The 27,966-nt window shown below is 45.6% G+C and overlaps 1 protein-coding gene across 1 annotated transcript in view; it reads left to right on the forward strand.

Annotated features, from left to right (window-relative positions):
- Positions 1-27,966, forward strand: part of LOC144753804 (uncharacterized) — a 2,685,544-nt gene that overhangs the window by 2,305,861 nt on the left and 351,717 nt on the right. The window contains exon 16 of the transcript XR_013594537.1: positions 10,410-10,456. The gene's annotated coding sequence lies outside the window, so the exon portion shown is untranslated. The remainder of the gene's footprint in view (positions 1-10,409; positions 10,457-27,966) is intronic.

Genomic DNA, 27,966 nt, shown 5'->3' on the forward strand with positions numbered 1-27,966 from the left:
TAGACACATATGCACCTATAAGTCACTCCTATGGCAGGCCTTAACAATCCTGACGGCAGAGTGCTTGGTTTTATGTGAGATGGTGCTCTAGCATGAGCTGAGCAAGTCTGCAGCTTTCGGAAGCATGTCCTTATAGCTGTTCTATGATATTGCCATACCATATACTCTTTAGTGCATAATAATCCTCGCGGTTGAATGCTAACTTTGGTTTTGATTTATCAAAACATGTCGTGTAAGGTGTCATACGCTTTGGAATACTACCCCCTCGCCAGTTCTGGCGACGGGGGTAGCATTCCATCCTTCTAGAGGGAGAAGACATGTTGTTCCTACTAATCCCGGTTAAAGTTAACCAGAGCCTCAGCATCACAAAATGGATGCTGCTGCCACAGACACAAGTCTGGCCTCCTGCTGCTGGAAACCCTTTCAACGAGGGAGGCTTGGACAATAGGTTTCCTGTCTTGGAAGGTGCTAGCACCACCCCAGACAGGCTATAGTGTATTGGGGCAGGGAGGGCTGAATGAAATGGGACACTACCTGGGGCACACAAGGTGCCCCATGCATAGTCCAGTTCAAACCTGTGCTGGGGCAATCCAGCCCCAGCTCTGGCGCAAAACTGGACAAAGGGAAAGAGGTGTAACCACCCCCTTCCCTGGTCCCACCCATAGGAGGGACCTAGCAGGTAATCCAGCCCCTAAATTTGGTATATTGGAGCTGAGTCCCAAGACTTTAGATTTATCCTGACTGAAACTTGAAATGAAACTCTGGACCTTCAACATTCTACTGCAACTAGAAGACTGAAGAATCTCCCTTGTGGTCAAGGAGTGACCACCCTGTGCAAGCAGGCACCATCAAGCGATCAACAGTTTGCTTTGTCGATGCTCCCGCCGGAGCCCGAGCACAGAGCCTGACAAGACTCAGACTTCCGGACTTCCAACAGCCTGATCCACAGTCACAGCAGAGCTGAGATCCATGGAGGTGACTAGAGACGTGGGACCGACCATCTTGGAAAGCCAGTGAATTGCTTTCCGTGCAACTTCTGAGGCACCCTCGAAGTTGGGCATTGGGGATTGAGAAGCCCCAGCCCCGAACACCAATTGCACCGAAGATCAGCCCTCCACACTCCACGAGTTCTGCATGGGGCCCTTCTGCATTTTCCTGCTCGACGCGTCTGTCCAGTCACTTGCCTGTTGGGTAGTGGCCTCTGTGACGACGAACCTTTGAATTTACACTGCTGGTCCAGTTGCTCCAGACTTGCCCCAGCTTCCCTAAAAAGGAGAAGCTCATCCAACCTTGCTGGTCTGATCAAGAAGCCATATTTGATCCCTGCATGGGTTGCCTTTGCCAAGGCTTGTTGACTCCAATCCGGAAGCCGACAACGCCGACAGCGAGAGCCTTTGTAGGGCAGTCCGTATCCAGCTCCTGGTCATCGTCGATACCTCCTGGTCCACGTGGCTGCAGAAACAAGCTTCACAACATCACCTGACTGCTTCGCGACATCGCCTGGTTCCTTCCTGGTCACTGGCTAGTGACCCAGACTCTGTCCCCTCTGCTTTCAGGTACTCTTCATCCTCGATCCGCCCTTGGATCCACCCGGACACTTCCCTCCTGGTCGCCTGCAGCATCTTTCTCCAATGCTCCATAGGAATCAGCGACGAAACCCGACACACTTTGACACCTATGCACCCGCTTCTTGTGGGTGAGGTAACGCGAGTATTTCAGTACTCCTGTGGGTATTGACTATCCTAGTGTCCTAGTTTCAAGTAGCTTTTCCCTAGTCCATCCGGAAGAGTCCTAAAAGAACTAGTTTCCAATTCTTTCGTTTCCATTCTGACTCTATGGTAACTTGCGTGCGTGTAAAGACACTGCACGCGCATCCCGTGGGCCTCCTGCTCCCTATCCTTTGGTAGTACAGCGTAGCCCCAGCGATTCTACAGGCCCGAGGCCTATCCTTTGTTCGTGACGTGGTTCTTTTATCACTATTTTAGTATATGGTTCGAAGTGCCCCTAGGGCATTACTGTATTTTGTGCAACTTATTGTATTTTAATTAAGTATCTTGTTATGTGCTGGTGCCTCTGACCTCATAAAGAGTTCAGAGGATTGTGTTAGAAATAAATACATATATATTTTAATATACAATCTGTGTGGTGTCCTTTATCACTTGGTATTAAAGGGGTTATATATGGTAAAACAGCTGGCTTCACATGCCCTCTTGAGTTTAGCCTAAGACTGCTTTGTCCATGCTACCACTAGGATAGCTGGTCTATAAGGTTGACTCTACAACCATCACCATAAGGGTTGTTTGGACTGGTGCAAGGTGCTCACTAGAATAGTGAACATCATATACCAGGCCAACTTCTCACAATGGTTGCATGTTGTGTGTAGTGTAAGATAAGTGTAAATTGCAAAAAGTTTAGAAAAAAGCTCTCTAAGCAGAAGAGGTGTCTCTCATCAAATGCAGTACAGAGATTGACTACAATGGGTGGCGTTTTCCAACTGTTACAATGGGAAATGTTAAGAACTAATGAAATGCTTTTTTTTATGGTCACATGGCAATTGCGCACCCAGCGCGCAAGGAAACCGCACCCAACCTGGTTTTGAGAAAATATATTTACTATAATATAAGTTTATTACATTTAGATATATATAAATGTTTAGAATATTGTTCATTATCGCATGCTCTCATATACACTTTAAAGTTATTTAGCTATATTTTTGAGACAAAAAAAAATGAGGGGATGGCGTACGCAGCGCGACACCGTACGTTTATGACGTAACATAGGGCATGGCAGTGGGCACTCATTGCATACGCAACGCGCAGTGGTCGCAACGTTGATGGCATAACGTGCTGCTTGGTAGAGCGTACCCGTCGCATACCAAAGTAGCAGCTGGCACGACCTCCTATGTATATGTTGCTACGCGGGACGCAGTGCCACAAACCCATCGGATACGAAATGTGCCTCATTTAAATGTGATGGATAGGATTCGCGTGCTGATCGAGCTTGGTAGACTACAGGTACGGGACTGTAGTTTTCTCAACAAAAAAGAAATTATATACATATTTTTGAGGGAAGATATAAAATATTACCTAATTTTTAAAGTTAATGAAAAGGATAATAGAGTTGCAAAATATTAAAAATTAGTATAAAAAATATAGGTTTTATAAATATTAAAATATTAAATTAACATTTAAAAATCCTTTGAAATTCACTGAAAAAACCATAGGTTTTACAGACTTTATAGTTAGGAATTAGCATTTAAAAAACCTTAGAAATTCACTGAAAAAAACATAGGTTTCAGGGATGTTATAGTTAGTTGGACATTTGACTCATATAAAACCAGAGAAATTTGCCAGTTATAGTTAGTTGAGCTAACTATAACTCACGCGCTCGCAATGCGCTGCTGATGACGTCACATATTACATCACTCATGATATGGTCAGTGACATCACTCATGATATGGTCAGTGACATCACTGATGACATCACTGATGACATCACTGATGACATCTCAAATGACATCACTTATGACATCACCGATGACATCATCCACGTGATAATCTGAAGCACATACTGATGCTCAAATATAAACTTTGATACACCCACTCTAAAATACAGACTACTATTTTTTAAACCATATACACACAAATGCCAGATACTACATACCACTGACTATTTCCTAGGTCTATGCACACATCCAGTTACTTTTACACACAGTTACTCATCAATGCAGTATTATAATATGTACTCATATATCTATACATACAGCCACACTCTATCACTCATCCATAGAGTTACTCACTCACCTAGTCAGTCATGCAAAGAATGATTTACATACTCATTTACTCATGTATACAGTTATACACACCAACTGAGTTATTTATACACACACCACATCACTTATTTATGCAGATACTAACACATACTTACTGTCTTGTACAATCACTGATACAAGCAGACACTCATTTATACACCCACCCTTCAAATAATTTACTCTCACGTATAGTCATTTGTATACTCCAACACTCACATATACTGCCTTAAAACATATGTAGTTACTCACACATATACCACTGAGACAATCATTCACTCACCAACACACCCATTCACACACTCACACACCCATACAGCCCTTCACAGATGCACTCTTTAACCCATACACCTAGTGAATCACTCACACATCTATGCACAAAGTCACAGCCCCCACCCACCCACACATACACTCAGGCCCCCATACAGATACTCAGACAACAAATCAATAAACCATATAGACACTCATGTAGCTACTCACCAACCCATGCAGCCGCTTACACAGCAACTGAGAGACTAATACAGACTTTCACACAGTTTAGTCACTAACCCATGCATTCAGTTAGACATGTTCAATCACTCACTTATACAGTCAGTCACGCACCTACTAAATAATCCCTTCAGGCACTTGTAAATCCACTCATTCTTCAATACACCTTGGCATAGATATATATGCAAAATATTTAAACTTTACAGAAATACACTTTTACTGGATGATGTCATCAGTGATGTAATTTTAGATGTCATCAGTGATGTCATCAGTGATGTCACTGACCATGTCATGAGTGATGTAATATGTGACGTCATCAGCAGTGCATTGCGGGCGCGCGAGTTATAGTTAGCTCAACTAACTATAACTGGCGAATTTCTCTGGTTTTATATGAGTCAAATGTCCAACTATTTATAACGTCCCTGAAACCAATGGTTTTTTCAGTGAATTTCTAAGGGTGTTTTAAATGCTAATTCCTAACTATAACGTCTGTAAAACCTATGTTTTTTTCAGTGAATATATTTATATATATATATATATATGTTGTACATCAAATGCTCTAGTTCTGATCTCTGCAAACATGAAATGTTTAGACAATGGCACTCAGTAAACGTTATTGCTTAGCTTATGAAAAAGCATTTGCTAAATCTATAGTCTTGCCTATGCCACTGTGAAACATATGTTGCGTGCAATAGGTGAAGGCAGTGTAGCTAATTTTCATTCTATGCATAGTATTTTGCGGTGTCTGTAGTAGAGTATTTGTTTTCATAGTAAAAGCAGTGGCTAGACATTGATTTATTGGGTATCATTATTGGGCATCATTGCTCTTCCCAGAGTCAGTATTGGACTGATCAGCCTCACTACCCTAAGAGTTGGGGGTTGAAAGAGGTGCGTGGTTTCCAGCCTGGGAACCTGCAGTCTGTAAATTCTTGGAAACCAGACTTAAATGGGTCATACGAATCTCATGGATTCCAGTAACCCTTGATTACAGGGGACTCCCTGGAGTCATCTTTCTCTGCTGATCCTCTGGCATAGAGTCATGAAACTCGGAATAGAGCCTTGCTTACTGCAGATAGATGTGCTTACATAAGTTACATTCTCCATTACTGTCTCTTACTCATGATGTGTGCAACTTAGCAGGTTGGATGTTGCAGTTCCTAAGGCTGTGGTTATACTGTGCCCTGGCCATCTAAAGGCTCTCTTATACTTGCTTGGAATATCTCTTTGGAGAAGCATCAGCATGGAGTACCAATGCTTGCAGTTTTCCAAATTTCTCATCTACCTACCACCACTAGATGTTTCATGGTGGGTTGTCAATAAGGAGAACACATAAGTAACCTCTGAACCTCAATATGGTGGAACATGCCCAATACAAAAGGAGCAGGATTGATGGCTCTGGTGGTGAATCATCACACACAATCTATCACAAGGATTCAAACCCAGCAGCAGAAGAAGGAATGGAAGAGACATGCCTGCTACACTCCCGGGATCTGGGACGCAATCCTAACATAGATCGGACAACCTCCTTCAAACAGCATTTTGTTTGGAATGAAATACATCACTCCCCAATACAAATGGGCAAGTTCAAAGATAGCCCAGATTTTATGCTCTGTAAATGCCAATACAAACATTAGCAAGTTTCTTTATTATTTCAGTAAAAAAATAAATGTTTATATAATAAACAGTGTATGAGTAAACAAATGCATCAATAATTATGCCTGAGTTGAAGAGTTCAGTCCGACTGTCATATCACAAGTAAGAAGACGTTCTTCTCTGCCGACTCCTGATCCATGTCGCAAGATGCGTTAAGCGTTGCAATTGGTTTCTCACCTCCATTCGGATGATGCTCCGGGCACATACGCTCTTACCCTAGATAAATAGGGTCACATGATTATTCCTTGCCTAATCTCAAGCCACAACTGCTCGCACTGGGACAGATTGAAAATCATCTTTCATGCCGCCTGTATGTCAAATCATGCTTCTGGCTGTTGTGCCCTTTTGGAATTTACAAAGCAACATAAACAACAAATCTGTGTACATCCACATCATATGTCTGTTGTCCTCGTTTTCTATATTGTAACGCACAAAAATCCCATGGCAAATACCATATGCATGCGCAACGACCCACATATTGCCCAGCTTGAACAAAAACTCAAAGGTTGAAATTAAAATAGAATTTATATCAGGGATATTTGTCCCTTATATATGCACAATGTTATGGTTTACTGCACTTGTGTTTTATTCTTGCAGCTTAAATTGGAAATCTAATTCCTATAATAATCATCAGAAGACAGATGAACAAAATGACTAGGAATGATCGCTGAAATTTTAAAGGAATGGTGCTTTTATTTTGATAAAGAATTTTCTCGTTGGCTTAGGGTCAAGATTATTAGAAATAACATTGGTTAGTTATACAGAGATGCTTGTAGTGATTTTTGACAGCCTATGCCCTGTGCTAGGCATTTCCAAGTCCTGCTGTTGACCCACCGTGATTTTATTTACAACGTTTGCTGAAGATGGCTCAAGGGCGATTAAACAGGCGAGAGGGCCTTCGGTTGCAGCTTCCCTTGAGAATTTACGGCCTCCATTTGAACTATTTATCAAAAAGCTTTTTTATAGCTACAACTTTCTAGGTATTAATCATGATGATGTGCTTAACTATAATGTAGTGGGATGTGTTTGTGATACTTAGAGACTAGTGCTGTACGAAGAGCGGGGCAGTGTTCTGAGGTGGTTGCACGGTGCTATGTGCGGTAAGGACAATGACGGGAAGGTAAGGCAGTGTTTAGGAGAGGAAGATCTGCCACCCTGTAAGCCACTTCACTGTCCGCAAAAAAGAGAGACAATCTCTCAATAACGAACAGTGTCCATCTGCCTATAAGGATCTGTGTGAGACAGCCTGACAGCAGGCTGCGTCTGACCCGGTGACACATGGTCACCTCCAGCCAGCTGGTGTGGAAGAAAGATGTACAAAACAAATCAGTCAAACTTTGGGGAAGCTCCAAGCTTTGCAGCCAACACTCAGATCTGCTTCATCTCACGATCATTCCTCACTCCATAGGAAGCATGTATCTACCCCTCGCCCCCCCCAGGTTTCCCCTCAAGATATATATTTTTTTACTTAATCAATTGAGGTTGACTCTCTTGACTTAAAAACAGTTTGAATTATCATTCTAGCTGAAACAATTCTGGAAGTATTGGCCTTTGATCCCCGAGCCAGTACCCTGGATAATGCCCCGCCACATGAAAACCATGACGGATGTACTTTAAGGTACAGGTCCCTCAGCGGCGCTTTTCCTTCTGTTATTGTCCTTGGTGTTTGTATAATTTGTATTCTCTGTGAACATTGTGATGTTTTATGTATTCTAGTTTGATGTATTTGTGTTGTGTATGGTTTGATTGATGCGTTTGGGTATGTGTGGAACTAGTAGGACTTGAACGACCTCTATGTATATACTCTTGTTTGGGTTTATGTAAATATTTAGGATGTATAGAGAGCAAAGTTGTAAATGTTATAAATAGCATGATGAAACCTATGATACAATAAAAGGAAACTATGTTTATATAATTCTGGTTTGGGACAATATTGATGTTCATTTAATGAATGAGGTAACACCCATGTGTTAAATTATTGCCATGGAGAGGTATTGTGTTCATGTACTTGTTGCTTCCCTGCATCCTCTCCTCTCCCTGCATTCTAGTATTCAGGGACCCTCTTCTGTTTTTTACAGGTCCCTCAGCTGACCATTACCTTAAGGTACATTCAGGATGAACTGCACCGTGACCACCCACCACCTGCAGCTAGTAGTCAGTCCATGGTCTATTGGATATGCACTCGAGGGACTGTTTCCTGTATGGGACACTTGTGAGCAGACACTAGGGGGCAGATTTACATGCCCCTTGCAATACTTTTGTGCCACCATTGCATCACTTTTTGTGACGCAGCAGCAGCGTAAACAATGCGCTACATTGCGGCCCATTTACCAAGTGAAGTATCTAGGGAGATGTGTTGCATTCTGAAGCCCTGCGTCACATTATACCTGCGTCAGGTATAATGAATGCAGGGTCAGCGTTCAGATGCGGGAAAACCTTGCAGAAGTGACACAGTGAAATCTACAAGATTTCTCTGCGCTACCTCTAGGACGCCACTGCATCAAAACCCTACGCCTACTTGAAGCCGGAGTAAGGAGTGATGCAGTGTATGAGGTATAGGCCTCCCCATGCATTGCTGGAGTCATGTCCTCCTTGCGACACGACTCCAGCAATGTGTGACTTTTGCACCGACAGATGCGTCAGAATTTCTGAGGCATCTGTCAATCCTTGTGCCATGATGTGCCGTATTGTAAATACGGCGTATCCGTCGTGGTGCAAGGGTTTCGCAGGCCGGCGCAGGGAAACTGACGCAGCTATACAGATGTATCAGTTTCTTGTTAATATGCTCCTAGGTTGCCACCAGTACAACACAGGATGCCCCTAAAATAATGCTTTTTATACAGTAAGGGAATTTTAGTGGGCATTTTGGATATATGTAACAGGCATATCAGGTGCTTTCATAAGCGAGTACACCTGCTGGGATTAAAGCTGATGTAGTCTCCATTTCAAAGAGTAAGTGCCACGTATACAAGAATCTGTGTGAATCAAATCCACGTTGAGGTAAATAATGAATTGAACACTGTCTCTTTACTAATATGAGGTAAACACAGACCTATTCTACATATAAATTTAGGGCAATCTAATATCACTCTTATTCGTTACTCAATCACGATGGGAGCACCCTCAACAATACGATATATATACATAGATATGCCTTTACTGGAATACAAGTAACCACGAGATATTTGCTCATACGCCTGACTGTTTTTCCTGGGATATAAGCCCTACTAAAACCCATACTAAATGGGGCTACTTACAGGTTTTGCCTGGGTTCTGGCTGAACTGTTTCTGTTTATGGCCCATGTTTCAAAGCCTATCTCTTTATGAGAGAGATAGCAGAGTCGTTCCACATGGTGTTTTGGGGACGGATGGCACCTTCAGTTCACAGGTGCTATTTCTTGAATGATGTTTAGCCAAACTCACAAACAATGCTTATGTTTCCTTGAGAACTATGGACAGGGTCTCTTGCCTCCCAACTACTTGCATTCCACAAAGGCCCAAGGCAGCCATTTTGAATCTCAAGAACATTTGTTTCATTATAACATATTGATCTGAGTTAAGTGTCAGAAGAAACATTAGTGTTACCTTTTCAGAAGCAAGATCTTCTAGTTTCTTAAAGTATTCAGCGATGGCTTTCTTTACTTCCCACTGCAGGCCTGAGTTCACCTTATTCTTACAAAACTGCAAAAAGCCATACCATCAGTTTCAAATGTTTCCACTGAAAACTATGCACATCACACTGATAAAGGGCACTTGTAGTAACAATAGACCATACCTAAGCTGAGGATTCAAGAATACAAAGTATACTGAGATGTTTTCAGCGCCATTCTCTCAAGGTAGGATACGGTGAAGAGTGGTTCTTGTGTATATGCTATCAGGACCTACACTGGGCCGGGGATTCGGAAGGCTGTTTGGTCAGTGGTGTATAGGTGAAGCGGGCTGGTGTAGCATACGGAAAGTAACTCAACCGTGTGTTGCGGTCAATCTTGTGGTCACACAATTGTACTTCACACCCAACTACTGGCAAATCACGTTCAGAATGTTGCATGGAAGATGGGCATGTGAAATGTTGAACCAGGACTGGATGGTCTAACAAAAGAGGTGTACAGAGAAGGTAGGTAGAGGACACAGTAGTGGCCTCCCATGGATCCTGGGAAGCGTAATAAGAGCGAAGGAGGGTGGTAGTGCTGGTGGTGAGGAAGCATTAGACAGTGTGAGAGTGGGATAGGATTAAAACTCCTGAACATTACAGGTTTGACGAACATGATAAGCTAGTGAGAGGGAACTCCTTGTAGTAACCATGAAGTCAGGTTGCCAAGGAGACATGATAGTTTTATAATCCAGTTCTTAACATTATGTTGTGCAAGCTTTTACTTGTAAAGCGGTTTTCATTGTTCTAGGTGTAAGATTTGGTCGCTGGTTTTCTGTTTTTCATGTCTGCATTTTTTGTTTGTTCATAGGCTGTTCGCTGGTTATTACTTGGATCTGTGTGAAGGAAGGCAGGCAGGTGAGTTAAGTCATGTTCCTACTCTGCCATTATGGAATCTGGAGATGGCCTGACTTTTTGTTTAAGGCTTTTGGCAGTTGCCTTCGGTCCCAATGTGGCTTTGAGGCTCTGCCAATCTTATTCTGTGTCTTCGTCAATTTAATTCGGGGACATTCACCAGTCCCTGTTCTTCCGGTAGGGTGGGTGAATGTTGGCAAAAATATGCGGAAAGGGAAATGCATTTTGTCTGCTTTTTTCCCCGCCGGTTAAAATTACATGGGCAGATTCACAAACCCCTTGCGCCACTTTTGCGTCATTTTTAACATAGGAAAAGTGACGCAAAAGTGGCGCAATGGGCTTTTAGATCTGCCCCACAGGGGCAGATATACAAGCAGGGGCAGTGTCTCAGACACTGTTCGCGATTCTTAATGGGGTCGCAAATGACCTGCCTCATCAATATTCATGAGGCAGGTCGCAATTTGCAACCCATTAGGAATGGCCAGAAAGGGATGGTGGCCTGCTGGGGTCAGCAGACTACCATGTCTGTGACTGCTTTTTCAATAAAACAGTTTTTTTTAAAATGCATTCCGGTTTCCTTAAAGGAAAATGGGATGCATTTAAAAAAGGAAAATTACACTTTTCTGCTTCATTTTCATAAGAGTAGGCAGTGGTCCGTTGGACTACTGCCTGCTCTTAAAAAATATTTTTGCATCCATTCACAAAGGAGAAGGGGTCCCCTGGAGACGCCTTCCTGTTTGCGAGTGGCTTACAACTTACTTGAAGTAGGTGGTAAACTGCAAGTGTTGTGCGACCGCAAATGCAGTCGCAAAACAATAGTACATACCCTTCTGACTCGCTATTAGGAAGGAACGCCCTTGGCACGCCTCTTCCTAACACAGACTCGCAAACACTATTTTGCGAGTCACCGACTCGCAAAATAGTGTTTATAAATACCACCACCATTTTTTGCAGTCGCAAACTGGCCGATTTCCCACTTGCGACCGCAAAAAATGGTTGTACATCGGGCCCTTGGTTGTTAACCATTTGAAAATGTGTGTTTTCATTTGCTGAAGACCCTTCATTAATGTGTAGTGGAATAGGTGCCCCCATCCCAATATTTTACTTACACAGTTACTCAGATCTACAATCTGACGATGGAGAAGAATCTGAAATATCTCTACTGCTCTTCTGTAGTATCCAGGTAAACAATGTGCTTTTCTGTAGAGTTTATTGATTCGAAGCATCACCTCGAGCAGTATCTGCATGGCACTTTCTACCTGAAATACCCAAAAATGAGAATCCGTTTCTGAGGACGTTTCCGAGTGTTAATTTATTCTATATTGTGCAGACCTAGCTGTAAGTGATTTACAGAGAACAGTTCTGTTGCAACATAACATATCAGATGTGCGGGGAAAGGATGACCGCAGACTACAGAAACCATACTACAGTGGGAAGAGGATTGGCGACAGACAAAAGGGACAGTAGGAGGAAACACAAAGAGCAGATGGTTTTTGCTTTTATATTACAAATATGTCCTCATCTTTTGCATATATTATATTACATCATCTTAATTATTTCAGGCTCTGAGCGTTTAAACAATTTATAAAGTTTATTAGGAAGGCTGAAATCGACCAGACAGTAATTTGGTATGTGTTCCAACACTATATTTTGCTTAACATATTCACAGTAAAAATGTCATGCTACAGTATTATGCAGTGTGCCATGATTCCTCATACATGGCGTCCCCTATTAGATCACAGGCACGCATCACCAAATGCGATGCAGTACGCGCAACGAAATTCGTTTTATTTACTTATATGTTTACTTAGCTGTTAAGGTCCGTAATCCATACATTACTACCACCCACCCTGCCCCTCCCCCTCCCCACGTCACCGCCCGGCAGGTACTCCAACTACCGGCCGTGGCTGATGAGACAGCTTCCCTGGGCACACACACTGCCGCACCCGAGCACTTCACAGGTCTTTAAAATACCATTTGCCTGTTAATGACGCCTTGCTGTTGTTTCATCCCTTCTAAGAGCCCCTGCAGCTCCACTCTGCATGTTGCTTAAAGATTCAGCCACCCCCCAAACCGAATTTATTTCTTAGCCCCCGCGAAATTTGCCTTTAGTCGCGCCTCTGATAGTGTTGACTCTATTTTCTCTGACTCAGTGCAGGTAAAACACTACATGTGCTTAACAGCATGCAACCTAACTTGTGTCCACCAGGGGGAACCCAATCCCATTTTGCATGCGAACCCGTGGAACGGAAACTCCAAAACATGGCATTGACGGCCTGAGAAGTGGGATATACACCCTTAAAAATACAGTAGACAGAATGTATTACCCAGCAGGAGGAGGAGGCCGGCGGGAGGAATGTCAGACACCCAAATCACTCTAATCTGAGTTTGAACTGTTCATGAACCGCCGGAGGGAGTTTAGATGTCGAGGAAAGGGACGAAGAGATCGCGTCACTCGTTTCTACGACTGGGATATACTCTCAATCCAACAGCTGTGTAGGAACCTGTAGCTAGAAGCCATATAAGCCTGTTAGGTGTAGCCGTATTACCCAAGGACTGCTAAAATTGTCTACAATTGCCATAAACTGGAATTTGGTTGAGGGGACGCACGTAGAGCAAAACGTGTGTGTACCTCAGTTTAAGGTTAATGCAAACAACATGCAAACTGGGGCTCTCAAACAGGACAGGAAGTCAGACAACACTGCAGCATAATCTACATGTTTTGGAAGGAGGGAACTGCCGTACATGGTGGATGTAGGTACAGTTATAAAAGCATGGACAAAGACAACAAGTTTGACTTTTGTATCAATGCTGAGAGATCACACAGCGTGCATATACAGACACACCCACAGAACCCTGCCTGCAGTCTCTCACTTTCACGAAGTCCAACAATCAGGCTTGTTCTCATGCACACAGATTAATAAACAAACCGTATTTTTTGCTCGCAGACGTGCTAATTCATGACCATGTCAAGGATGCAAGGCAGTGAGTCTTTTGGGAGAAAAGGCTGCTGTGTTTTGCACTGTTTTGCGCCTGAGCTAAGCAAACTGTGGGGCATATTTACAAGGGGAATGTACCACCGCAGTGTCATTTTTTATGACACTCTGGTGTCGCAGTGCCCTGCACAATATTTGCAAAGCAGCGTTAAGCTACTTTGTGTGACATAATGGCACTTTGTAAATATTGTACCCTTCCATGCAGGTATCTGCTGAAAGGGGCGTGCAATGGGTGTTGCATGAGCGTTCCACCGCAACACCCATTACTTTTTGACGCTGCCCCAGATCTACAAGGATGTGTAAATCTGGGGCAGTGACAAAAATAAATGCTTCTGAAAAGCAGGCGCTGGAGTGTCGGAACAAGGAGAAATACTGTTATTACTCCTCGTTTTTATTACTCTTTCTATGTGTGATGCATTCTGCAGCACACATAGAAGGAGCAAATCGCCTTTAATGATTGTTTATGTGGAAGAATGTATCACTTCCTGCACATAAACCATCATCCCTGCAACATGCATTTTAAGCGCCGGCGCAAGGGTAAACATAGCAATAGGCCAGAGGCGGGCGCATAGCTCCGCCCCTGGCCTATTGGTGTCTATTACGCGCATTTCCTTACATATGCTTTGAATTATCGTGGGCAGACTCGTGCGCGATAATTCAAAGCATATGTGCGCGTGCGGGCACACTGGCGCGGTTCTCCTGCGGGGCTTCCATGGGTTTGGTTGGTCCAACGCTTTTCTTCTATGGGTAGTGCTTTTGTGTTTAACGCCAACAAGAGCACCAGGGCGTTGTACAACAAGAAACACGACAAATGAAATACTTTACATTCTTTAGCGCACTCTAGTTCAGGGACAGAGCTCTGATCGGGTACTGCCCGCAGCCTAGTTCAGCACGCCCCGGCAGCAACACAAACAAGCGCTCCTCAGTTCGCTGTAGCCGCTAAGCGCTTTTCTAAAACCCACGAAAATCCTACGGGCCCGTTTAGCTATCTGCAGAACTTGTGCAATACTTCAGTGTTTGACAAACTGGATTTCACACATGACAGTGCGGTGTCCCCGAGGAACAGCACTGGATCGGACACCCTCTATAGTGAAGCATTGCGATTCCAATGCTTTGGAGCTGTGAATTTTGATTCTTTTGCACAAGTTGATAGTAAATGTTGTCCGTCCTGCGGCTTCGGAGTCTAGGGGTTATATGGGTTAGTTAAGGCATCTGAGGGAGTTTAAAACAGCGAACGTTATCTTGGACTCAGATCTCAAAGCAATTAAAGCAGATGACTCTCAGCCGAACACCGGCGAGTATCCCGTCAATCGTCATCCAACAATAAACAAGACCGGGGTCTGGACCCATGAACCTTAGTGCGTCACATGGAGAAGGCAGAGAGATGACACGTACACGGAGGACCAAAGGGGCACGTTAGCTCTCGCGTTGACCTCTTTACTGCCGCGCCATTATTGTTCATCTGTAAACTGGGAGCGCAGCTTTAATTGCATCAGCAGAGCGATGCACTCTCATCTGCCAAGTGCATTCACGCGTTTAAAATGGGAAGCTTTGAATTTCTCGGCCAATTTTTGTTGCTTTTCTTTCCCTGCGAAAGAAGTGTCTGGTTTCAAGACTTTCACCTTAGATGCTCAACAGTTCAAAAGCTGTCAGAACATAAACTATTTGATCTTTTTTTAAATATTTTATTTAATGCGGTATTTTTTCATCTCTTATTTTTGTAGTCCGACGTAATACCGCAAGGAATGTTATTTTAAGAGGTGAGCAAAATGTGCGTAAATTCAGCTCCCAGGCACACGTCAGTGCCCTTCTCACACCAGCAATGTCCCCTCTCCCCCTTGCAGGGCATCCCTTGCCCCCTGCAGCCTCCATCCACGAACCCCTTAGTACCCTTCTCACCCCGAAGTACCGCTTGTCTAGTACAGTGCCCTTTCCCTCCCTCTTCAGCGCATCTGTTACCCCCACCAGGCCCTCTCTCGCTCGAGCACTGCAGCTTTCACACCACCTGGAGCTCTTTCTCAATCTCACCTCGAGCAGAGCCCCTCTCACCCTTAGTAGCGCCACTCTCATCCCCAGCAGCACCCCCCACAGCGTCCTCTCACCCCCCGCAGCGCCCCTCACACCCTTGCAGCACCCCTCACACCCTTGCAGCGCCCATCAGACCCTCGCAGCGCCAATCACACCCACGCAGCGCCCATCAGATACTCGCAGTGCCCATCAGACCCTCGCAGCGCCTATCACACCCACGCAGCGCCCATCACACACACGCAGCGCCACTCTCACACCAGCTACAGTTCTCTCATCCCTCGCAGCGCCCTCTCAAGCTTCGAAGCCATCTCTGATGCATATTTATCTTATGCAATGTTGGACCCGGCCTCATGGCGTGGCCTTATTCCCCCCCGCATGGCGGGCCCCGAACGACATCAGCCCTCCGCCGAGCCCCGGGCGGCCCCTTTTTGCCCGATCCTGCACGCCCCATCACTGCCGGTCCGGCTACCATCCCGGACCACCACCACGAACCACGGCCGGAACACGAGGCCGCGCCCGACGCCATCTTGGACACCCCACGTCACGAACACGTGGCCTCGCCCCGACCAAGGCCCCAGCGAAGCCCCGACATCGAGGCACCAAGATCCACCCAGGTGGTCGAGTGGCCACTCAACCGATCCAAGAGGAGGGGAGTTTCGATGGCCCTCCAGCCGTCCCCGGATGCCTGGTATCGATCGCCCTCCGGCCTCCCTGGGCGCTGGCTCCACCCCCCTGCTGGGTGTCTGGACACCATCATCCTGGCCCCTCTGGCCCCCAGGCGTGAGGGTCCGGACATCAAAGGACTCCAGTCCTATATCTGGGCCAGCCCCGGAGTAGGACGATAGTTGTATCCTGGACTGGAAGCCCTGCCGACGCTGTCGCGGCCGACACCAGAAGAACTCATTTCCTGAAAACCCGAAGTACCCTAAGAGCCTGCTGGCGCTGCCGCGGCCCACCTTCGCTGAACTATCTTGAGAGCCTGCTGGCGCTGCCGCGGCCCATCTTCGCTGAACCATCTTGAGAGCCTGCTGGCGCTGCCGCGGCCCACCTTCGCTGAACCATCTTGAGAGCCTTCTGGCGATGCCGCGGCCTATCTTCGCTGAACCATCTCGAGAGCCTGCTGGCGCTGCCGCGGCTCGATCCCTCGGAACCCCCCGGCTCGAGGATTGAGAGCTGTGCGTAGGGTATCCCTTCCTACTCCCGTACTGAGACTGTCCCGCTACCCTGTCCCTGATTTACGAGACTTTCCAGATCTTTCTATCTGCCTGTACATACTGCTGAGAACCAGTATCCCTTTACTCTTGATAAAGCCTAAGAACTTATCTTCCTGTGTGGTGTCCGTTTGTAGTGTTGTGGTTACTCGGCTGTACGATCTTAGGAGAGGACCCTCACCCAGGAGGGCTCTCGACCACGCTCGGCTACATCTCCGCGGAGAGGTGGACCTAGGGGTGGTCAGTCAGACATCTTCTGCCTCCCCCGGGATCGCCTTTCTAACATGCAACTAGCAACCATTGACAAAGACAATAGTCCTGGCTTGTAGAAGATGTAATGCTCCTTGTTGTATATGGATGGAATGACGAACTAGCAAAATACCAGTGGGCCGACACACTATGCTGGGCATTGATTTTCAATTTGGGTTTTTAAGCCACACCCTTCATTACATCGACCATGCCCCTCTCCCATCCTTCTTATCCATCCATTTTGTTAATATTCCTCCGCTTATTAAGATTGCATTTTATTTTATTAAAGGCGTCTAAAGCGCCTATGGCCATCTTAAAGCAAGTTTCCTAGTGCTATCTTGCCCATACAATACCAATGAGTGATACCAAAACGCAACAGTATCTCCCCAAAAAAGAGTGTTTTATCTTGCCACTGCTCCCTCTATGCTGTTGACGAACCTCCTGTTGCACATCAGTCACATCTTGTATTTAGCCCCATCATTGGAAAGCTGCAACGCTACACACTTACAAGGTCCCCTCACACACCCTTACCCTCACACCCCCTCACCCTCACCCCCTTACCCTCACACCCCTCACCCTCACACCCCTCACCCTTACACCCCCTCACCCTCACACCCCCTCACACCCCCTCACTCACCCTCACACCCCCTCACACACCTTCACTCACCCTCACACTCCCTCACCACCCTCTCACCCGCTCACCCCCACACCCTCACACCCCCTCACCCACACCCTCACACACCCCCTCACCCACACCCCCTCACCCTCACACTCCTCACCCTCACACCCCCTCACTCACCCTCACACCCCCTCACACACCCTCACTCACCTTCACACCCCCTCACCACCCTCTCACCTGCTCACCTCTACACCCTCACACCCCCTCACCCACACCCTCACCCTCACACACACCCTCACCCACACCCCCTCACCCTCACCCTCCTCACCCTCACACCCCCTCACCACCCTCTCACCCTCACACACCCTCACCCTCACACCCTCAAACCCCCACACCCCCTCACACTCACACACCCCCTCACCCTCACACACACCCTCACCCACACACACACCCTCACCCACACACAACCCCTCACCCTCCTCACCCTCACTCACCCTCACTCCCCCTCACCCTCACACCCCCACACCCTCACACCCCCTCACCCTCACACCCTCACACACCCTCACCAGCATAGCATAACAAAACATAGCATAGCATACCAAAACACAGCATAGAATAGCATAACAAAACACTCCAAAGCATAGCATAACAAAACACAACATAGCATAGCATAACAAAACAATGCTTAGCATAGCAAAGCATAACAAAACATAGCATAACAAAGCATAGCATAGCATAACAAAACATAGCATAGCATAGCAAAGCATAACAAAACATAGCATAACAAAGCATAGCATAGCATAGCATAACAAAACATAGCATAGCAAAGCATAGCATAATAAAACACAACAAAACATAGCATAGCATAACAAAACATAGCATAGCATAACAAAACATGCATGCCTCACACTGCTGCACGCCTCACACTGCTGCACGCCTCACAGTGCTGCACGCCTAACACTGCTGCACGCTGCATGCCTCACACTGCTGCACGCCTCACACTGCTGCACGCCTCACACTGCTGCACGCCACACACTGCTGCACGCCTCACACTGCTGCACGCCTTACACTGCTGCACGCTGCACACCTCACACTGCTGCACGCCACACACTGCTGCACGCAACACACTGCTGCACGCCACACACTGCTGCACGCAACACACTGCTGCACGCCTTACACTGCTGCACGCCGTACACTGCTGCACGCCACACACTGCTGCATGCCACACACTGCTGCACGCCTCACACTGCTGCACGCCTCACACTGCTGCACGCCACACACTGCTGCATGCCACACACTGCTGCACGCCTCACACTGCTGCACGCCTCACACTGCTGCACGCTGCACACCTCACACTACTGCACACCTCACACTGCTGCACTCCTCACACTGCTGCACGCCTCACACTGCTGCACGCCTCACACTGCTGCACGCCACACACTGCTGCACGCAACACACACTGCTGCACGCCACACACTGCTGCACGCCACACACTGCTGCATGCCTCACACTGCTGCACGCCACACACTGCTGCACACCACACACTGCTGCACCCCACACACTGCTGCACTCAGACTGCTGCACGCCGCACACTGCTGCACGCCACACACTGCTGCATGCCTCTCACTGCTGCACGCCTCACACTGCTGCACGCCATACACTGCTGCACGCCACACACTGCTGCACGCCTCACACTGCTGCACGTCTCACACTGCTGCATGCCTCACACTGCTGCACGCCTCACACTGCTGCACGCCTCACACTGCTGCATGCCTCACACAGCTGCACGCCTCACACTGCTGCATGCCACTGCTGCTGCACACCTCACACTGCTGCACGCCTCACACTGCTGCACGCCACACTGCTGCACGCCTCACACTGCTGCACACCACACTGCTGCACGCTGCATACTGCTGCATTACTCACACTGCTGCACGCCTCACACTGCTGCATGCCTCACACTGCCGCACGCCTCACACTGCTGCATGCCTCACACTGCTGCACGCCACACACTGCTGCACGCCACACACTGCTGCACGCCACACACTGCTGCACGCCTCACACTGCTGCATGCCACACACTGCTTTACGACTCACACTACTGCGTGTCTCACACTGCTGCACGCTGCTGCATTACTCACACTGCTGCATGCCACACACTGCTGCACGCCGCACACTGCTGCATGCCTCACACTGCTGCATGCCTCACACAGCTGCACGCCTCACACTGCTGCATGCCACTGCTGCTGCACACCTCACACTGCTGCACGCCTCACACTGCTGCACGCCACACTGCTGCACGCCTCACACTGCTGCACACCACACTGCTGCACGCTGCATACTGCTGCATTACTCACACTGCTGCACACCTCACACTGCTGCACACCTCACACTGCTGCATGCCACACACTGCTGCACGCCACACACTGCTGCACGCCACACACTGCTGCACGCCACACACTGCTGCACGCCACACACTGCTGCACGCCACACACAAACATCTTTTACTTGCAAAATGTGTTTTCTTTTTCGCAAGCTGTAAATCAAAGTCACAAACACATATTTTACGTACATACCCATTGCATAACTAAGATTTTTTTTAAAAGATGCAAAATACAAACTTCAATATTTATTAACTACTTCTTCAACACCATTATCTATCATTTAACTTTTAAATACACCTACGCATTACATGTGATTGTATTTCTGTATAATTGCAATTCCATAACTAGCACTAACAACATTGCCATTTTCAATGCCAACTGCTCAAACTTTAATAATGCGAGACCTATTGCATTTCCAATGCTTGTTATATGATGCTGCGTGACGCTGCTAAAATGCTTGCGCCATTTCTTTGTGAATATACCCCTGTATTGTGTATCAGCGGCACTGGTTATTTAGGGACATAGGGCTCTGGGGTGTAGTTTCAGGGGGAGTGTTTGGGTCGGGACACACCCAAGTGAAGGCATTCTTATCCGGTTAGTTGGATCTGGGGTACATGAGTCAGGTCTGCTATGACTGTGTTGGTTTTTCTCATTGTTGGAAAGTGGGTTATTGGTAGGGGCAAATGTAGGTCTGCCCCTGGCAATAAGGCCACTAACACATGATAGGACCCAGCATAGGTCTTTAAAAAGTATTCCTATGCTCAACCCTTGGTAACGTGGCTGCGAGAAGACAGACTTAACTTCAAAGACAGTTATGTAAAGCATTTATAAACACCATTTCAGTAAATAATTAAGACACAACACAAAATAAAAATCCAACACCAATTTATAGAAATAGGTAATATTTTTATCTTTTAAATGACACCAAAATGAACAACATCTATTGTAGGGAACTAGAGATATGAATTTTTAAAGATTAGTCACTTTCTAGTGCTTAGAAACCAACAGTGCCCCTTTTAGTCATTTCGTTTTCTCTGTCTGGGACACACCTTTATCAATTGTTCTGAAGAATTTTCTCACCACTGCGGTGGGCCGTCTTCTTCAGCAAGGGGGATCCAGTTAGAACACCTTCCTGGAGATCTACTTGTGGGTCCCGAAGTATCCAACACACAATCCAAGGTTCTGGAATCTCTAAGAGGGTCCTTGAAAGTGTGAAACTTCAATTCCGCAATCCACTTGAACAAAACCCTTACAAATCCTCTGGTACTCCAGGCTTTGACTTCTTTGTGGGGCTGTGAAGGTGAGCTCTGTTAACCACTCTTGTCCGTTGGCAGCAAGGAAATCCACAGGGCTGCAGTTTCACTTGGTGCAGTCTTCAGAGGTCAGGCCTTAGAGTTCCTTGCACAGCAGAATCTTTTCAGCAGGGCACTTCTTGCTTCATTTCAAGCAGCAGATCTGGAGGGCTCTGCCCCTCTCAGATACTTATTCAAAATTCTCTGGGTCAAGCACCAGGTCACTTCTGACCAATGAGAGCAGGGCAACTCCTCATAGTTATGACCACATCCTGTAGAGTGTGGCATTAGTTTGTCCCAGAGTGCTTCAGTCTTCCTAATCCATAATGGCTGATTATCCAGCAAGGAGGTAAGAGCTCGCTAAGCACACCCTCTGGGATGTCTTATTTCCATGGACTCTCCCCCTACCATCTGCACATACCTTCCTTAAGCCTAGCCCTGACTCTGGGTCAAGAGTGTAAGAGTGAAACTGAAACCCAGGCCTCCCCTCTGCCTTTAAAGAGGATGGTTTACGACTCCACCTCCTGGCCTGGCATTCCTATAGACCAGCACACTGCCCTCCCAGCAGTGATTAACCCTAGGGGTTCTTCATCACCTCTTCAAAGAAGCTTGGCTAATCCACTTAACTCTGACCAATCAGGGCAGACCACTGAAAGGCTGAATTTGGACTTACAAACAAGAAAGTCTTATAATTTCTTGTATGTACTCTTTAGGAGAAATTCAACAATATTATATTGTTGGATTTACTACTACCAGTCTTTGAATGGCCTGGCTAGTCCTCTCCTATCAATATTTATTAATCAATAACTTCCTACCATGTTAACCTATGTGCCATGGGGTTTGCAATGGGGAACATGACTTCGGCCACTTTTCTAGCACCAGGGCTTATAAAACCATATTTTATAAGTATTTCCCTAATTTCTACAGGAGCCCCACCCCCTGTGCAACTAGGGGAGACTTCAGGGGTTCTGACTCTGTAGAAATATTGCAGATCCTCCATACCCACTTCTTTTAACATCAATGTAGAATTTGAGCAGCACTTTAATATAATGTTGGGAGTGAAAGGTAAAATTTCACTTTACCCAGGCATGTAAAAACTCATTTTATAAGGGCGTACCTTATAGATAACTGACCACCCACCCCTAGGTATCCCAGGGGTGACCCTGGGGGTCCGTAATATGCCAAAACATGGTAGATTTTTCATTTTCAAGGGCCCTACCCCAAAGTCGAGTTTGGGCAAAATTTAAGGTTTAAAAGGTGTCCTGGCAACCAGTGCTGCTTTTAAAATGAACTCAGGCTTCAGCGGTCGCCCTCGAAGCTATGGAAGCGGGTTCGAGTCTTAGCAACGACGCTCAATGTCCTGTGATTCTGGGCAAATCACTCAATCTCCCCGTGCCTAACCAAAAATGAATGTGTACTTCTGTAATTAAGTTGGTGCCATCTAAAGCCCTCTGATACTCGATGTCTCGGGTCTAGTTCACGCTATATAAAACTCAACAAAAAAAAATGCTAGTGCAGAAAATCTGCTGGCTTCTAAACTGCCATGCCCCAGGATACTGGAGACTTCGAGGTAGTTTTAATCCCCTGCCCTATTACATACTAGGGGCTTATGGGGTAGGTCATGCCAATTACAGGGGTACCCCACCATACCATAGTGTACCCTAGTGTATGTTGGGTGTCTTAACTGTATTCTAATGTTTTCCTTTTAGCTTGGCACTGGCCCTGGGCCTGGTTAAACAGAGCCCAGGGTCAGTAAGAGTCAGTTACCACCAGTTACAGTGAGCAAAAAGTTGGGGGGGTGCCCAGGGCACAGGAGGACTTTGCAACACTCATCATCCTGATTACATTAAGAGATTTTGACTTGCCAATTTTTTGGATCAGGAACCTAAATATATATGCTGAACATTTACCTAAAAAGTAGCAAATCGGCACTCAAGAAGTTCTCCCTGAATGGGTGAAAATTTACTGTGGTCACGGGTGCTTCTGGACAAGTGATTGATGCTCTTCAGTGATTTGGGGCCCGATAGCAGTTTCTGTCATTCGATGCTGGACATGGAGTACACATGTGTCATCCCTCGATCTGATGGAGACAGATATTTTGCTTTTTTATTTGAGTCAAGCCTCGTTTTGATGTTGGTGACCATCTTACATGATCGTGTGAATTACCTGATATGTATTCTTAAATCTGCAACACAAATGGATTTATAGAACAAAGCGCAATCCTCATTAAGATTTATATTGGCTATTTGCATGCATTTCTACAACAGAGCACAACCACAAGTTTATTTTGGTGGCCATCTCATGTAACTAAATCAAACTGTCGTGGACTCAGCACTTATGAATCTGTGTATGTGCGAGGCGCATGCATGATTTATGGTGCATCGTAATAACAACAGGAATGTATTACAAAGCTGTCACTTCATTATATATTTTGATATTGTGTGTAAGTTTCAGCATTAGCACTAAAAGAAGGGGAGCTTCTGTAGATATTTAATAGTATATTTGTAGCATCCCAAAAGCTTATTCTGCATTAATATGGACTACGTTGTGACATTAACGTATAGTGCATACTTAAGCAGAGTGCTATATGAAACACTGAATCCCATGTTCTATTACTACGGACTCACTGCATTTACATGTTCTGTCTTTATGTTAAGATTTGTTTTATTGGCTCAGGAAGATTAACTTAAAATATATTTGCTACACCACTGGCCGTGCTAAACCAGTGGGCACATATATTTGGGTCTTTTATTTTTAACTGCGGTTTTTAGCTGTACTTGATATAAGCTTTTTATACTAATATACAACATAGAAGAGACTTATGGTATTAGTGCACCACCTATGCTTTTGTATAATTTGCTATTTTGAGTCGTTTGGGTAAATAGGGGCAGAACGTTTTCGTTCCTCTTCCAGAATATGATCCCAATGACGAGTTAGTTGTACTTGATGTTTATGAAGAGACGGTGTTGTGTTTAGAATATCATTTTGTATCTGAGCCAAGTATAGTTGTTAAAAAAGAAAATATTTAATGTATTTCCAGCAGGCTCATAAAACCAATCTGTAGATGCACTTAGCATTTTTGCAGCAAGTTGTGAGTATGACAATTCTATAGACTTGTCACTGCAATGCAAACAAGCATTTCTAAGGCAAGCTGTTTGGCTTTGCAGCTGCTCTATTGGCTTTGCCAGTGCTTGTTTTATTGGAATGTTTTGTGAAAATATATCTTTTTTAAAAACCAAAAGATAGGCACCCACGTGCAGGCTACCGCTCTGGCAGCTATTTTGTAATGTCCTTTTTATGTAAGGGAGAACAAAAACGATTAAACCTGTGGGCCCGAAAACATAAGTGGTCATATCTTTGCATTTTAAACTTTTCCAAAAACTGCTAAAAGATGGCTGCCCATGTATATAGGTTAAAGGGTAAAACTTAATAGTGATGGTCGTGGTGTCATCGGAAGGACTCGGGGGTAAAAAACATGTCTGATTTGGAGTCTAGGTGGCTGCGGCTGGAGTAGGTAGGTTTGCAATAAGTACTCATTTCGACCTATGCCTGTAATACATAAACCTTCACATGGCAGAAGGGAAGTATAGCTCAGTCTGCATTTGAGGACACAACAAAGAGGTGACAGTAAACTAATGCAGCAATAACTTTTCAAAGATGGGTGTAAGGCTCATCTAGTTCACTTTAATGGGTTGTGGTAAGCACCTGATTTCCTTCAGTGTGGGCTTTGTCATGTAACATAGTTTTGAAGCAATCCGCCAGCCACAATTCATCTAGTTTTAGAATAGGGTAAACAATAGAGCACATTTATTTTGTTTCCATAAAAATGCTTTTCCATCAAATAAGGTGTGAAAGGCACAAATGTTGGGTTTCTAATTATGAAGTCCTGCAGCAAGGTGAACCATCACTACTTTACTCCTGTTCCTCCAATTTCTAGTTCTACAAAATACATGTATTTGCTATATGTCTTAAATCTCCATAAATATATGGACAGAGGTGTTTAAAATGAGAGAAACTTTTTTTTTGCGAAAAGCATTTGAACAAATAATGCTGCAGTAATTATATATTTGCCTTCTATACTTACAACTTTCGAGAGAGTAAAAGGGCTAAACACTGGGGGGCATATTCTCAAGAACGTGTGATAATTACCACAAAATTAGCTTAACACAACTCTTCACATCACAGTCTATCGTGGGAAAATAACACTGTGTCTACGTTGTATTCTCAACACAGTGGTACTATGCGACAGACTCACATTAACGCACCAAATGACCGCATAAAAATTAACGCAACGCTGGAAAAATGCGAAATGCAAAAATAGTAGCAATGAGGCTAATTGCGAAACCAAAATCAGCAATAACCAGCAACATGCCTGCAATTCCCACGCATCAAGCGGGAAAATGCACCAGAAAAGCAGAGTTAAAAAATAGTGAGATGACAATGTACGAGCACAACACCACATCTGTGACGTAGAGCAAATGACCATTGTCCCGCATCAAATAGGCATCTCCTCACAAACAGTCACAATGTACATGGACATGCAGTCTGCATGTAAACTGTGCCAATGCAGAAACATACATGGAACACACTGTGAAATTGCATCTCCCCTTCACTTTTCAGAGGGACAATCTACGCCTCCTGCACACAGACGTGTCATGACCATGACCAATCAATTATGAAAGCATGGACGAATGTAGGGGCAGTGACTTCCACTTACGTACATGTTGCCCATGTTGTGGGACTTGAGTCACAGGGTGCATCCCTGCATCATGGTGGTACATATCTGACCCCAAAAGGAACCCTGTTGTCACTTGTAGGTCACAAATGACAGCCAAAATGGAATGATTTGTGACACATGTAAAACACAGAATAGTGGGATTCTGTACTAACTGTGACACACAGAACTGGCATTTCGAATACATGACACCCTAAACATCCTCTCTGCACAGAGGTGACACACCCACCATCCATTAACAAATCATAAAATTGTCAGCACTGCATGTCACACTCACACTTGTCTGAGTGATGTGCTTGTACAGATGAGTGACATGCACTCAGGGCATGTGTCTTGGAATGCATTCATTTGCACATGCTGTGCCTTTGGTAATTTTGTACTGTCCCATGATTGGTGATCCCACGGGTTATTCAGGCTGCGGCTACACTGGGGTGTGGTCCACCTGCCTCATCTTCCTTATCATCATCTGGTGCATCTGGCACTTGTATCCATGGGGCATTGCTACGTACACATATGTTGTGCAACACACAACATGCAACATTCATCTTGCACACGATGTCCGGGCTGTACAGGAGCCTTCCACCTGTGATGTCCAGGCACCTGAAACGTGACTTCAATACGCCAAATGTGCGTTCCACGATGCCCCTGGTGCGTTTGTGGGACGAATTGTACTGCCTCTGGGCCTGTGTGTTCGGGGCTCGGAGGGGTGTCATCATCCAAGTGCAGAGTGCATATCCTTGATCACCTGTTACAGTGCAGAGAGGCATGAGTCAATAGTTCATTCTGCATGATGTGTTGGCAGGCTCACTGGTCCATTGGTGTGTGATATGTGTGACTCAGTGATTCCTGTATGACATGTACTCCTTGTTGCAAATGAGCGGCCTCAATGTGTATTAGGTAGCCTCACTGCTGCTCCTCCCTCTCCCCAAGCCTATTAACTAGTGTGTGCAGCACGGTTGCATCACTTGCACCCCTACGGCACACCATTGTCATGCCTGTCTGAGCATGTCCACAAGCCTGACAACAACACAGTGATGTTGTGCGCAGAAGGTGGGAGGCCACATGTTTGTAGGCCTATGGTAAGGACAGGGTGGACACAGATGTAGAGTTAATGTCCGGCTGAACTTGCCATGCAATTGAGGGTAGACCTTTGGCTTATACAACGGCAATAGCACCACACAAAACAGTTGGCATGTCTGATCCCTGACCCCGAGCGGGCTTGTGCTCCCTCATTTACCCCACGGCTAAGCCCGCACTCCGGGGGCATGCTACATGGCAACATTTTATATTGGGTGACAGGTGGCGCCGACACTACAACAGAGACACATGCATTAGTGACTCCTTGGCAAGGCCTAACTTAACCACATATTCAAACAATGGGATTCTATCAATGGGTAAAAGAAACAATTTTTTTATTTATTTTTATTTCCAAAGATAAGGAGTGTAAAGGGATACTCTTTCCAGATGGCAAAGGCAAGCACTATGTGTTTTTAAAATACCCCTCACACACTATGAATCCCATAGTGTCATGCTTCATCATTGGGGTCTTCCCGTCTCACGGAGCAGCACGGGGGCAGGATTGAGGAGAATCTCCTCGGCGGTGAATGATCACTAGGACAATCCTCTGATGCTGGCTCATGGGGCACGATAATTTCTGATCAATAGACCATATTGGGTCCACTTTTTCTTTAAAAAGGGCCAACTCAAGTCCTAGTGCGAAATAGAATAGCCGATTTTTGCTGTTCTATTTTAGGACAATAGGCTTACTACATTTAGTGAGTTACCTGAGTTTTTTAGTAAAAACTAACAGAGGTCCTGATAAGTAAAGCAGTAGGGAACTGCTTACGAAACATGTCGACCAAGTAGGGCACATTATAGCCCTACCACAACCCCCTTTTTAACATTTCCAGCAAGAGAAGCAAATAAATAATTTTTCCTACTAGCCAGGAATTTTTTTATTTTTTATTACATTTACACAGGTAAGTCCATACACACCCCCA

This window comes from Lissotriton helveticus, chromosome 5_1 (genome assembly GCF_964261635.1).
Source record: "Lissotriton helveticus chromosome 5_1, aLisHel1.1, whole genome shotgun sequence".
NCBI lineage: Eukaryota > Metazoa > Chordata > Amphibia > Caudata > Salamandridae > Lissotriton > Lissotriton helveticus.